The sequence below is a fragment of the Perognathus longimembris genome, chromosome 2 (genome assembly GCF_023159225.1).
Source record: "Perognathus longimembris pacificus isolate PPM17 chromosome 2, ASM2315922v1, whole genome shotgun sequence".
In the NCBI taxonomy this organism is placed as follows: domain Eukaryota; kingdom Metazoa; phylum Chordata; class Mammalia; order Rodentia; family Heteromyidae; genus Perognathus; species Perognathus longimembris.
In genome coordinates, this window is record NC_063162.1 from 99,461,957 (window position 1) to 99,473,869 (window position 11,913).

The following is an 11,913-nucleotide window of genomic DNA, read 5'->3' on the forward strand; positions in this document are numbered from 1 at the left end:
CCCAGGACTGGCCAAAAAAAAAAAAAAAAAAAAAAAAAAAAGAAAGAAAGAAAAGAAAAGAAATAGAAAGAGAAAAGTTAAGGTAGCTTAAAATCATCTTCCAAGGGAAGGCACCCTATGAAGCTTTCTCAGATCTTGGTCTCAGAAGATTTATTTGCCTCAAGTTTGATTTATTTCACTTGCAATACTGTTCATTTAACTGTTTTGACACTTGAAAGTCTTTCCTCATAGTTTACACTTAAACTCTTCGTTCTCATCCTGTAGTTATTTAGCTTTGATTTTCTTTCTTCCATCTTTATTGGTGGATGTTTATTTCTAAGGTCTCAAGCCTATCTCAATATGCATCATTGATTCTTCAGGTAGCAAATGTGCTGCTCTCTTCCAAACTCAAATAGGTGCCTACAACCCAGTATGTTCGCACATACCTGTGGTTACAGCATTTGAGAGGCTGAAAGCAAGAGTCAAATACAAAAGTACAACATGGGCTATGGTAACACTCTGCTTCATAAACAAACAAGCATACACTAAATAAAGGCATATGAGAAAAAGTACTTATATGTCTAGAGACACGACCATCATCATACTGCAGTTCCATGTCACTCCTGTGATTGGATAGATTTTCTTGATTATAAACCAGAGCCTCCTTCCATGAGAAGTTTATTCAGTGTGAAGTTAATAAAGTTAAGCTTCAGTGTCCCTCAGTTCACATGGGCCTCTTCTAAGGCCCTATAGGAAACCTTGCTTTTGTAATTTTAATTGAACAGGGTTGGTTCCAAATACCATATAAATGTTTTCCTTTTTTTCTGAAAAATTCAGAATCTGCTATTGAAAATGGCAATGAAAATTTTGAGCCTTAGAAACTTTATTATTAATTTTCATTATTTAAGCAGCCCTTTTTTCTAGTTATGTGTAAATATTTAACAAACAATAAGACTGACTCAAAACAGTCATTCTGTTGTGCCAAGTCGCAAGACCACCACCAAGAAGACCCCCGAGACTCAGACATTTCCGAAATGCAAAAGCAAGGCAAGGCTTTATTTAAGCGAGCTGCAACTCGGGCCTCATCCTACCCACCGACACAGTGGAGGTTAGGAGGAAGCCCCCAGCTGTGATTACACAGGGCTTATAAAGGTAAAGAACAAGGTTACAACAATCAGCTGTTCAAGCAAGCAAGATTAGGACACAGATACAAATCTGATTGGCTCAGGGTTCGATTCTAAAATGGGGTTCACGTGGTAAAATGGGGTTCACGTGGTAAAATGGGGTTCACGTGGTAAAGTGGGGCCTGACTTCAAAGTCTGGCACTTCAATTCAAGTTACCCACCTTAACTTAAGGGTAAAATAAAAAAAAATGGATTTGATCTATGATCTGACTTCAAATAAGTCCTAATTTTGTAAAGAAAGTATCATACCTCAGTAGTGTGAAAAGAGCTACTTCCGAAAATCTTGCTGTGTGTCATAAGGCACTAACTGAAAATCAATAGAATAGCAAAGTAAGCTGGCATATGGCTTTTAAACTGTTTATTTAGTTATAGGTCATGTTAAGTCAAATCACATGTAATGTAACTTTAAAACACCAAATAATCCATTTACAAGTAAGGTAATAGTCTGTCAAGTTTGCTTGCTGGGAACATTAGGGGAAGATGAATTAACCAATCAACTGGGTAGTTAAATGTTTGTAGCTCTAAGATCAGAAAGGGTGAGTGTTAATTCAAATAATGTTAAATAGTATTTATGGGTAAATGAACTATGCCTTGTGCTTTAATGTGTGAGCCCCTTTCACCCTCGCGCATATCCGCCCTATCCCGCGGGTAGAGCAGCTACAGTGTGGACTCACGTGCAAGCCTTGGGTGTGTGTAGTCATAAGACCCCCCCCCCCCCACGCTTAAAGAGGACGCAGGACACACGGGTGTTCTCAGGGAAAGCTTCTTGGAATTACGGTTTACTCAGAGAAAAACAGCCACATTTATAGCAGTAATGGCGGCACGAAGGGGAGGGATTTGGAGTGGCTAAGTAGGCACAGTGATAGGCTGATTATGAGCTGTCCATCACAGTGACATCATGGGACTTCTTCTATGGGTGGTCATCACATCCCACAGTACCACTCCCCTGGGCTCCCCCAGCGTCATTTTGACATACTCGTGCTCCAAGATGGGAGGCGGGGCTGGTTGGAGCCACCTTTCGGGTTCTGGACCCGGGGAAAAGGTAGGAGTGGCTAACAGCCAGGCAGCCCAGGGCAGGAGAAGGGGTGGCCGCTCAGGACCGCCCCTCAAAGGTATAGCCGGAGCCCAACACTTTAAAATAACACAAGTTATAGAACAAGACATGAATGTTACTATTTCCAATGTTGTTTCCCAGTTAGGATGACTATCCATCCAAGACATTACAGATGATGTATATGTGAACAGTTGGTGAATCTGGCCAATGCACTGTAATTTTCATATATTTCAGAGTGATAACTTCAGTGGGTACAATCTCAGCCTTCAGGCTCAGACAATTCAAGACTTATTGGCCTACTTGGATTGGTTCCCTAGATCTAGGGTACATTCACACTTTTCTGAGCTGATGAGATTAATATAAAGCTTCAGTGAAAATGTAAATGCAGGCCTTGGCACTTGGGCTCCTGGAGTGAGGCCGCGGTTCCTCCGCGGGGACTCACCCTGTGCCGCCTGGCTCCCGCTCCCTCCTCCAGCCTTTCCCCGATGCTGCGACTGCATGTGGACGCCTAGGCCTTTGGAGCGAATGTAAGAAGATTTTCTTCATGTGCATGACATAAAAGATGAACTCCTCCCCCTCCACCATGAACGAAGAACCTGATGCTCTGTCAGTAGTTAACCAGTTACAGGATCCTGCAGCAGATCCACTCAATAGAAGAGCCATTGTCCAGGATCAGGGATGTCTGCCTGGCCTTATTTTATTTATGGACCATCCCAACCCCTCTGTCGTCCACTAAGCGTTGCTTGCTCTTCGATACTTGGCAGAGTGTCGTGCAAACAGAGAAAAGATGAAAGGAGAACTGGGTATGATGTTAAACTTGCAAAATGTTATACAGAAGACTACAACTCCAGGAGAAACAAAGCTCCTGGCCTCTGAAATCTATGACATTCTTCAATCCTCCAACATGGCAGATGGTGATAGTTTTAATGAAATGAATTCTCGTCGAAGGAAAACTCAGTTTTTTTCTGGGAACTATAAACAAACGTGCCAAAACAGTGGTTTTACATATAGATGGTCTTTTTTTTTTTTTTTTTTTTTTTTTTTTTTTTTTTTTTTTTTTTTTTTTTTGCCAGTCCTGGGCCTTGGACTCAGGGCCTGAGCACTGTCCCTGGCTTCTTCCCGCTCAAGGCTAGCACTCTGCCACTTGAGCCACAGCGCCCCTTCTGGCCGTTTTCTGTATATGTGGTGCTGGGGAATGGAACCTAGGGCCTCGTGTATCCGAGGCAGGCACTCTTGCCACTAGGCTATATCCCCAGCCCCCATATAGATGGTCTTGATGATACGTCTCTGAGAAATCTATGTGAAGAGGCTTTGTTAAAAATTAAAGGTGTCATCAGCTTTACTTTTCAAATGGCTGTTCAAAGATGTGTGGTGCGAATCCATTCAGATTTGAAAGCGGAGGCTTTGGCATCCGCAATAGCATCAACCAAGGTCATGAAAGCTCAGCAAGTTGTGAAAAGTGAAAGTGGGGAAGAGATACTAGTACCATTCCAAGATACTCTTGTGGAAGTAGAAGAGAATACAGAGCTGCCGGACTACCTGCCTGAGGATGAGAGTCCCTCAAAGGAGCAGGACAAAGCAATATCCCTAGTTGGCTCACACCCAGAGGGTGGAGCTAGCTGGCTAAGCACAGCTGCAAACTTTATCCAGATCATTTTACTGGTGACTTCATCTCCCGTTTGGGACTCAAGGACTGTCTGAACCAACAAGGGTCCAGTTTTCCATTGTTGTGGTGAACTGTCAAGTGCAATTTGCAATAAGTTATCATGAAAAGTTTTAGATTACATAATTGTGTATGCTGCATTTTACATTTTTTTCCACTGAGTGGTAAAAAGAAAAAAAGTCAGAGGCTACAGGTGAAATTTGTTTATGAAGCTGTATTGGTTTTGTTTTCCTTTGTTTAATTGCCTCACATTTGAAAAAGAAAAACATGGGTCCACTATTAAAACCAAACCTGTATGTGCAGCCTTATATTTTATTTTACATGGAGCATGTAATTAGGAAGACTCATTTTCTCTTCAAGCCTCAGGATCTTTCTGGAGAAGTTTTATCAGAGCTCGAGCTGTGCATGAATTACTGAACATTTTCTCTGTTTTTCTTCATGAATGGTACATGCTTTGGTATTCTTCACTGAAACTTGAAAACATTTCTTGTCCCCTTTTTCCCCCATGCCTGTCCATCTGTGCCTTTTTTGTTTTGCCAACAATGTTTATAGAAAGGACATTACTGATGTCATTTTGCAAATGGAAATATGTTTGAACGTAACAGTCCCTTAAAAATACAAATCTACAAAAATTCTTTGCAATCTTATTAATTCTAATTTTAATGAGGTTAACAAAGAAACAGTTAAAAAGGAGGAAATGTGTAGTAGCAAAGTGCTTTTGGAACTGTTTGAGTGTGACCAAATGTGGTTCTAGTTGACTTCTGTTCACTTTGGTTTATATCAGCTCTTGAGAGTGAAGTACACCATGTCATTCTAAGTGCTCTCTTGACCTTTGTGATTACACACTAGGTCCTGCTAGAAGAAAACAATAGAAGCAAAGAACTGACAGACTTGAACAAAGAAAACAAAAATTAAATGCCTATAAAGCCATAGTGCCACTCTTGGTAGAATGTGACTTTAAAATGCGAATTGCCTGGCAGCAGCCAATTCAATAAGTGGTTCTCTACATTGCATTTTGTGATTTATTATGAAAATGCTGCATGCAGTTGTACTGAATGAAAAAACAGACCCAAATTATTGCTTATAAGGAAATCAGCATTGGTCATTTAATCTTGTTTCTCATGTCAAATCAGACAATGACTTCAGTGAAGGTAAGAAACAGAACTCTCTCTCTCTCTCTCTACACACACACACACACACACACACACACACACACACCACCACACCACACCACATCACACACATGGGGTATTTTTCCTGATAGGGCAGAGCAAATCACATGTATGCAATGCTTTGTCATAAGTTATAAAATATTATACAGCTAAGATTTTTTTTTGAAGCTTGGCTAAATCCAACGTTTTCATGTTAAAAAAACTAATAGGGAAAAATTGAATCTCATTTTTATTACCATGTACAGCTGCTATTTTACTACTTGGAAATGTGAAGTGGAAATTGGACCCTGGAGGGTTTCTTTGCTTCTCTTTTAGAGAAAATTTAAAGCATCCAATGTTACTGGAGAAAAGTAATTATAAAATATTATCATCAGTTAAGATCTTGAGTTCACTAACAGTTGCTCTTCTGAAGGGAGAGGTATTGAAGGTCTCAAGAACAATATATTTTTTTCATGTGTCTGGTCTCTAATTCAAGTGATACACACAAACAAAATATAAGGTTTCAGGGCACATACTCCTTTAAATACATACTACTACTTGCTACCAGACCAGGTGTATTGGAAAAACAAAACAAAACAAAACCACCTCCTTTCTATAACCATTAAAGTGATGTTTACTTTCTGTTTTAACAAGTGTTTATTTTATCTTGCCACACATCTGCTTATTTTTTTTTAAACTAACCTTTTGGTAGCAATGGTTCAGTACAAGTAGGTATTTCAGCTTGATGTTTATGTGTTCTGATCCTAAGTGTTCTTTTCTCCAGGTCTTATAGAGCAGTTAAGGCAACTATAATGGCATTTTTGAAATATATTGTAAAATAAAAGGTAACATAATTAAAAGCTGAATGGATATTAAAAAAAAAGAAAATGTAAGTGCAAAATGTCCCCTGCAAAATCATGCCGTATGGCCAGCCATTGTTTTCTTGTAGCAATCTATAAAAAATTATCAATAAGAAGAAAAGAAGGTATAGATGGCATCAGATAAAGAAAGTAGATAGGATATACACAATTCTAATAATTACGAGTTTTTCTATCTGGTACTGAGTTGATACTCAGTAAATTTTTGTTTTTCCTGAGTGGATGAAAAAAAAAAAAAAACACACTGTGGTAAGTCTGCTTTCATGAGAAGAGGGAAAGTTTTTGTTTGTTGTATTTTGGTGGAGGGGCAGGGATTCCCATTGCTTTTCATGCTAATCAGATCACCCCCAGGTATAATTACTAGGAAATCCACATTTTCCTTCCCTGATTCTCCTTAATTGTTCAGGACTTTCTTTTGATTTTTCAGTTTTCCGTGTACTTTCTCCAGCGCATCCTTGCTCCTGTACAGCACTGTTACAATTCTATTTTCAATGAGCAATAGTTCTGCTCATGTGCAATGCAAACCTGGGGTTATCTGTTGCTACTTCTCTCTTATCACTGCAATCTAATATATTCCAACATGATCTATTTTGCCTCATTCATTTCTAAAGTCTATGCACTTGCTCCACATGTCTACTTCCATCTGAATAAAGCCACATCTTCTGTTCTTGTATTGGCCTGCAAATCTACCCTCATATCAATTTATGTAGCCAGTGCCCACATGACCACTACAAAGTTTAACTTTTCCCAAAGTTCAATAGAGCCATGTCAACCTCATATTACTGTATGCCCAGTATGGTGATGTCATTTGCCTTGGATTTTGCCTGAATGTTTGAACAATCCTGTTACGATTTGTATGGGCTGACCCCTACTGGATGACCTCACTGTAAGTGGCATGCTGCTTCTTCAGACTTCAACGTCACTTAAATTTCCTTTTCCTTTCATGGAGCGAGGACACCTGTCTTCCTCCAGTCTCTGAAACAACTTCACAACCATTTGTAACTGATTGCTATAATTTCCAGATCCCAGAGCAGGCCTTCTGTGAAAATTTTCCTGAAACCACTAGACTGGGTACATTCTCTCCTCCACAGTATTAGTCCTTTGTTTTTATCAAGACTAGAGCTAAATTGCATCAAACAGTTAAAAAAGCAATACTGAGTTTATTCAAGAAGACTGCAGTAGGGCTGGGAATATGGCCTAGTGGCAAGAGTGCTTGCCTCCTACACATGAAGCTCTCAGTTCGATTCCCCAGCACCACATATATGGAAAACGGCCAGAAGGGGCGCTGTGGCTCAGGTGGCAGAGTGCTAGCCTTGAGCAGGAAGAAGCCAGGGATGGTGCTCAGGCCCTGAGTCCAAGGCCCAGAACTGGCCAAAAAAAAAAAAAAAATGCTCAGAAAAGAACTCAGTTTCAGCTCAATTCTACTTTATCATCAGTGACTGGAGGGTTTTTCTCAGCTGAGGTGGGAACTCTGGCCATAGGTGTTTGCTAATGACCAAACTTAAAGGGACAGTAAATGCTATCTGTCCTTAAGGGAAGAGGAAGTTTGACAACTTCAAGTTAAGGCCCAATTTAAGGTTAGACTCTTCCTATCTTCCCACTAAGTGTGGGAAGTAGGGAGTCAATCCTTTCTATTTTCCATTTCAAAGGACTGCCTGTAAGTACTGAAGAAAAGCTATCCTGTATCCTAATGTGGGTAACTGGCTTTTAAAAATATTCCACTGCCTTACGTATGAAAACTGTAACCCCTCTGTACATCACTTTGACAATAAATAAGTAATTATTCAGAAAAAAATATTTGAATATCAAAGAGGCAAAAAGAAAACTTGGAAGTTTTCTCAAGGAAATTCCCTAAAAAGAGTCTGGGGGAAAAATGAGGGAGGAGGTAACCAGTTGTATAAGAAATGTACTCACTGCCTTACATATGAAACCCCTCTGTACTTCACTTTGACAATAAAGAAAAAAATGAGTCTGGGCTGAGAAAATGGAGAAAGTCTATCTAAGATCAATCAATCAGTATAGACCATAAAGCTTATCTCGATTAACTTGTTACCCCGTAATAAAGTTGTCCCTTTGGCTTCTAATCATATGCAAAAATTTAATTCAAAATATTGACTAAGCCTTGAAGCCTTGAAGGCTCTGGCAGTCCAGAATTCTCTGATACTGTCACACTTACCATTTACCTGTCCCTCTAAGGCTTTTCCTTATGCTCTACACTCATGCCATACTCCTTGTGCTCTTAGACTGCTCTATACCAGCTGATGCTCCCATGAAGGCAAAGACTTTATCACCTTCAATTTAGTTTTCTTAGTTCTCTGAGCAGGGCTAAAGGTGCTTGATTAATGTTTATGGATTGACAATGGGAAAGATGAAGTGACTGACTGCCTGAGTGAACTCAAAGACACTATGATCACAGTTCGTGGCTGGAGAGCCAATCAATATTCTTGTTCGAACTTTGACCTGTTCTAGTCTTTTTTATTTTGAGTAGATTTTATAATTATCCTTCACATGAAAATTCAATTTCTTTGTATACTAAAGTCTCATGTAATCCTCTGAGTGCTAAGCACAATCTCATTAATAAGGACTATCTATAGGAAAACCAAGACAACTACAAGCAAGTAAACATTTTTTTTTTTTTTTACTGAGCAAACACATATTATATAATGTATGAAAGGTCAAAGTTGGAGGCTCAGACAGCCATGTAAAATAAGGCAAACTGTGCAGGGGAAAAGAACCCTATGAACACAGATCCTAGGGCAAAATAAACTCTGAGGCACAATATGAAATTAGCCATTTCATTAGGAAGTAATACCCAGATGCCACACTAAGAATCTTCACTATACATGAATTATACAGCTTATGGAGGAGAGGAGGAGGAAGGAGAAAATGGGAAAAAATTAGGGAGGGTAACACTGAATTATGTGACTGTAACCCCTCTGTACATCATCTTTACAATAAAACCTAAATTTAAAAAAGAGTCCTGTTGTGAATTCACAGCTTCACAGCTATGAAGCTGGATCAAGGTATACAGTAGTATGTGTGTTCAACCAGAAAAACAATAGCATGTGTTGTGGGTATAGGTTTTACTCTCAGATATAAGTCCTACTGATGACATAAGTGAAATGGCTTATTTCCTAGTTAAAAACAGTTCTATATTCATCAACATAAAAAACTTCTTTTATAGAAATAATTTGAACCTATTAGACGCTTTAAGTAAGAATAGCAGCTTAGGTAAAAATAAACACTTAAATTATTTGAATTTTATACATACAATGAATCAAAGACTGCTTAGATACTGATTTTTTGACTCCTTTTCAAATACCTGAAGGCCTAATGACTGCATTTTTAATCTCCTAAAAAGATGTTCTGCCTTTCTAGTCATCACTCACTTATCCCATTGGCTCTTAGTGGTAGCGTTGATATTAGCCACCCAGAGAAAATCCTGCTACAAATAATCCCCAAGAAAACATTGAAGGTGTAGGTTAACCTGACTCTTTACATATCATCAGGAAATAATAAAAATGAATATTCTTGATATTTCCAATATTTTTCAAAGTGAAAAGAAAAGTGAAACCATTGTTTAAAATGGAACTATTAAATACTTGGGGTGTGTGTGTGTGTGTGTGTGTGTGTGTGTGTGTGTGTGTGTGTGCCATGCATGCACATTCCGTTGCTGTATGCTTTTAGTTTTAGAAAAATCTACCCAGATACTATGAATTTTAAAAATGTAGATACACATTAGGTACTGAAGAGTTATAGGATTAACTAGAATGGAATAGTAGAATATATTATTATAGGTCAATTTTTCCTAAGAAGATTTTTACTCAAAGACATGCAAAACAATAACAACAACAAAAAGCATCATGATGTCAGCAGTTTACTATGAATGTGTCAAAGAAGGAGGGATGGAGGGAAAGAGAGAGAGAAAGAGATAGGGAGAGGGAGAGAGAGTACTCTGTAATTGGTGGCACATCCCTATTATCCTAGCACTCAGTAGGCTAGCTAAGGCAGAAGGCAGGATGACACTTTGGCAATGCCAGGCTGAGGTAAATCATGGCAGCCTCTTTCAAAACAAAGCAAAGCAGAACATACACAGAGGTAAGAGTCTCATGAACTTTCCTGACTAAGGTAGCTTTGAACCATGATCATCAAATCTCAACCTCTTAAGTAGTTGGAAATGTGAGCCACTGCTGCCTGGTTTATACATATTTCTAGAAATAGCAGTAACTGGCAGGGGCAAAAGGATGTATGGGGAATTGTAAGTGTATTTCACTCCCTAATGTGTGTGTGGGGGGGTTATTTTAGGAGAATGTTTAGTTTGTGAAAACTTTCCAAACTAAATATTGATGATCTTTGATTATATCTGTGTGTGGTAAATAATTCAAATATATTCTGAAAGTAAAATATTATTCTCTGATAGGAAGTAATAGAACTCCAATCCACACTTAAAGAAAATGATAATGACTCACAGTTTGAGGAGTCCTAAGCCACAGCTAAGTTCAAACTAATCTATTTCAGATAGCATCACCCAGACTTTGTGTCTTGAGGCTTACTTATCTTGCAGGTTTACTAGGTGAGGAATACATGCATACACACTCATAAATAAACTTGATTAGCCTTTCTTCTCTTAGCAGGTCAGAAGCCCCACATGCAACACAATTTATATAGCTTTAGGGCAGAGAAGTTGCCTATTCTGATATTTGGTTGATAAGTCTCTTAGATGACTTTGAGTCACATAATCTCATTGAAACAATTACCAAGTATAATTTCTTTTATTGACTCTTCATTTGCCTGCTTGTATAGCCAGGGTCCTAGAGCTAGGCCTGTCAAATTGAATCACAACAGGTTCCACATAGAAAAGATTCTAATTAATATGACACATGTCAAAAAGAACAGAGAAATGTACATATTAGGAGATATTCCTACACTATTCCCCATGCCAGATGACATTGAGGTAAAACATAAATAAATGATGATAATCCAGAGACAACATGTCTAAAGAAGAGAAATGCATTTTCTGTGATCTGCAACAAAGCCCAGTAATATTGTTACTGATGCACAGAAAACAAGAGATAGTAAAAAGTAACACATAATATGATGAGACTATGAAAATATGTTTTACATTTTGTTGTTACAAGGTAAGCACCTCTTGTAATACATATACACACACACACACACACACACACACACACACACACACACACACAGAGTAATTCTTTTCCATATCATCAGCCAGTTACTCCAGTTGACAATGCAGATCAAACTGGTACTCGGAATTTGGAAGATAAAGATTTGGCTGTTTCAACTACATGTCCTAAGAGGTGTGAAGAGGGAGGATAAAGACACTTAAAATAGGTCCAATCTAGAAAGACAGTTCAAACTGTAGAGGGATTTATACACTCCAAATGAATGATGGCCAAATTCAAGACACTCTAATTACTTACAGAAGAAAAACTGGAACAAAATTAATGTCTGTATGAAAATAAATAATGTGACTTCTTCAAAAAGACAGGAATATATCTTGGGATTTACAAATTAGACAACACTCTGCCAGCTGGGCATGGGGGTGGTAGGAGGGAGATGCTGTTGGCAAATCAATCCTGTGATGACTATAGTGATTTATTCTTCACTCTATTAAGAAAGTCAGATGATATTGTCATCACTCTAAATTGGCCAAACATAAACCACCGAAATACCTAGATTTATAAAATATGAAATAATGTTATTTTGTTGTTCTGAAAATCTACTATTGATTTGTACAAAGATAATACAGCAGAACGCAACAATTTTCAGATATATAAGTCATGGCTAAAACTCTTATGAATGTTCTTCATTATGTAATAGTTCATTGGAAATGATATCACATTTATCTTTTGGAAAATTATTAAATCTCTAATTTTTTTATTTGACTTTACTTTTGCTGTTATATAGTACTTAATGGTCTGGATCATCTGTGATTTAGATGTTCATTATCATATTTACTACTAATTAAGGTGGCTACAAC

At 38.2% G+C, this 11,913-nt stretch overlaps 1 pseudogene; it reads left to right on the forward strand.

Moving 5' to 3' along the window:
- The first annotated feature begins 2,622 nt into the window (after positions 1 to 2,622).
- On the forward strand, positions 2,623 to 3,883 carry LOC125345811 (annotated as a pseudogene).
- The last annotated feature ends 8,030 nt before the right edge of the window (positions 3,884 to 11,913 follow it).